We start from the raw sequence: 3,561 nt of genomic DNA on the forward strand, positions 1-3,561 counted from the left end.
GGATTTTTCTCGGTAGACTATCCCCCGATGTGTGTGTGTGTGTATGTATCTATCGTCAATATCAATATGTGCGTCGTGTATCGACAGTTATGTGATACATTGTACGTACTTTGAGCATCGAAAACAAAAATGAATCGAAAATGGCAAAAGAATGAGCTTTCTTCTTCCCTATATTGCATTCATGTGGGAGGCAGGATAATGTGAGCCCTTTGGAGATTCTGTTCCGGAAGGCATCGAAGCACTCCATTTATCATTTATTCACCCTGGAGATACATAGTATCGATCTCTGAAGCCCTGCTTTGTGATGTAGAAAGTGGAAGTGTGATAACGATGGCAAAGAAGAGTAACCTTTGAGCTTACTTATGCCATTTTCTGGATTTCTATTATGTCGGATGAATAATTTGTATTTGGTAAAAAAAATTCTTTTCGCTCTTCAATGTTCACCACTGTCCTGGATATTAAAAGCAAACATCACCGCTTGCTTGGTGCATCGATGGTCCGACACCGCTAACGAAGTAGGCATGTGTATTCAGTCCGAATCCAATCCGATTTCCATTAATATACATGTAAATTTGCCAAAAAATGTCACAGCAATCACCTCGAGTCGTTCGTGCTATCTGACATGACTCTGTTTTTCTCCACCTTGTTTCACCTACTCCAATACTCACCCAAAAGTCATAACATTTCCGTAGGAAAACTGTGCAGGTTCACAGACATCCGACGTAAATTGAGTTCTGGTGGTGGTGACGGTCGAGTCGTTCTCCCCTCCGGTCGCGTCATCGTGCGAATCGATATGGTGGTAGGCAATGGTTTTTGATTTTTCCCCGTGCCAATATTCCAATATAAATCGCAACTTTCAAACGATATGGACAGCACACGGACAGGAATCGAAATGAAATTTAAATATTTCCCCCCATTCGATTCATTTTTTTCCTATTTATTTATTTTTTTCTTTCACCCGTCACAGTTGGCACTGGAGTGTACTGGAGGCCTACTCTGATGATAACACAAAAACACACAGTGCCAAATCGGATGGGAGCAAAATAACACCAATAATTCGGGTGGATTGGGCATGAATCGAAAAAGAAATAAACCAAAACGCAAAAAAAAATAAAGTGTCCATGCGTCAATACATTTCATGTTTATTTCAAAACTCAAATCACTAGTGCACTCTTGACGATGAAGAGCAGGGGGTGATTGTTTGGACGTGCAGGTTTGAATATTTTTCTATTCATTTGAAGGCGATTTATTCATTCTCCATTTTTTCTGCAATCACGGAAAGTGTCACTTTCTAACAGCAAATTTAGTGCACGAGAGATGCCGATTTAATCGAAATTGTTGGAAGATTGAATGAGGGAACAATGAAACGTAATTTGAAAGGCTTTCTAAAAACATGGCAGCCGTTGTTGGCCGCATGCTTACCATAGAGACGGCAAAACATAAAGATTTAGAAGAGTTTTAATACGACTTCAAACATGACACTAACAAACGTTTACGAAGGGAAGAAATACACTCCTCCTAGAAAAGCTCTTAATCCACCGTTCCCCAAAAGTAAGTGACATTTCTCCACAGGGAATCGCTTCAAAATGGCTACAAACACCCTCCCACCAGCCCCACAAAACTTTTAAATAACGTTACATCCAAGCAAGCGATGGGTAGAAAAAGCAGTGTACACGACTTCAACGAGTGTGCGACGAGACTTAAAAGTATTAGCTTGAATAATATTTTCATCTACAGCATTGTACAGCACAGCAAGCGTTGCCTCGACTTGTCTTCTCCTGAACAGGAAACTTGTCACAAGTGCCCACTCCAAAGTGTGCTTCGACTACTGAGAGGGTGCAGTAGTACTTCACTCTGCAAGCTGAAACATTCGTGCTGGCATTGAGGAGGACTTTTTCACCAAAGTGAGAGCGAATAAATAAAATAAATATCCTCAAGCGGAAAACCAGGGGAGTACCTCGTTGCAAGATGCACCCAGCTTTCCATCGTTTTTAAAAACAGCAGACGCAGCCGAAGGGAGTGAATCGACCGGAAGTTTATTTCGTTGCACACAAGTTTCCTCTCCAGTGACTATATGGCCCCCTTAGTGTGTAACGAACGAACGAATTCTCCGCAACCGAAACATAACCCACAAAAGCATCACATGTGCATTGGAATGCATAACGTTATATCAAGTGTCGCTACCCCATCGTATAAAGAACAAGCAAGCCATGGAAAGTTTTCTTTGGATTTTCAAAGAAATACGAAAGAGTAAAAACTCATTGGAGGTTGAGAAATTTCGAGCCAACTACGATGGATATGAAAAAATAACTCAAAGATCTTTGAAGAGGTGTAGTAGTGGGGCAGGAGATAGGCAAGTATCCATGTATACATTCATCATATCGACCACTTGCAATATTTCTCATGTGGAAGTTAAGTGAAGGTGCTTGAAAATGTGGCTTTCTGAGGCTTAATGAATACATTTACACCGCAATTATGGAGCCTCCCTTAGCTCAGTCGGTAAAGGTGCAGCTGTAAAGCTAGACCTGCTGGAGGCGGCTGGTTTGATTCCCGGGTAGGATATTTTCGGATTGAAAAATTTAACGACGGCTTCCTCAAAAATGGTACAGGCTTAGAACGCTCTCAATTAAGAACTGTGGAAAAGTGCTTAAAGAACACTAAGTTTTGAGCTGAGGTTTGCGTAAAGTCCCAGTAAGGCACTTTTTTTTTTTTTTTTTTTTTTTTTTTTTTTTTTTTTTTTTTTTTTTTTTTTTTTTCTTTGGTTTGTTTTCCGTCGATCTTGTTTTCCGTGCTGAGCACCAATGCTACCGACGCCAGGAAGGCAGCTCCCACACCTGGACCCTACCTATCGACCCATCAACTCATGAACCGGGGACCAACGGCTTTACTTCCCTTCCGAAGGAAGGCGTGATCAAAAATGTTATGCCTCAGAACATCCCGGCGGCGCCGACTGGGATTGAACCCAGGCCTGCTGGGGTGAGAGGTAATCACGCTTACCATCAGTAAGGCACTTAATAAAGCTAAAGAAAAAGACCGCCGTAATTATTGGTGCAACACGGAAATAAATTGTAATAACAAAATAATAACCACCACCAATAAAACGGAGTAATTAATGAACTTCTTAAATTAAACGCCCACACTTCGATGGATGGATGGATGGATGTATGAACGGATGAATTTACATGGCAACGAGATTGTGTAATGAATCGAGAACGCTACGGAATGATCGAAATTAATACTTCAAAGCTTCGTTATATATATAGAGTTATAAATGGTTAATGCTGATCACAGCTATAGTTGGAATGCAATTCCTTTGGCGACAGTTTTATTCAACAACGAAGGAATGAAAGGAAATTGGAACGAATTAATTGAGTATTTCTAGAAGCCGGAAGTTGATGCATAGTTTCTCAGGCATAATTTTAATTAATATCCCTGCAGGAAAAGTGCTACAGAAATTGAGATTGTTGACTCAATTGTATTAGTTGAGTTACAGTTGGGAAGAGCAAACTTCTCATAATTATTCCATGGTCAACTGAGGCGGCAGCTGAGCAGTGAACTGTC

The sequence above is a fragment of the Ochlerotatus camptorhynchus genome, unplaced genomic scaffold (assembly GCF_037179485.1).
Source record: "Ochlerotatus camptorhynchus isolate MF236.1 unplaced genomic scaffold, CSIRO-AGI_Acam_v1.1 ptg000112l, whole genome shotgun sequence".
Taxonomy (NCBI): domain Eukaryota; kingdom Metazoa; phylum Arthropoda; class Insecta; order Diptera; family Culicidae; genus Ochlerotatus; species Ochlerotatus camptorhynchus.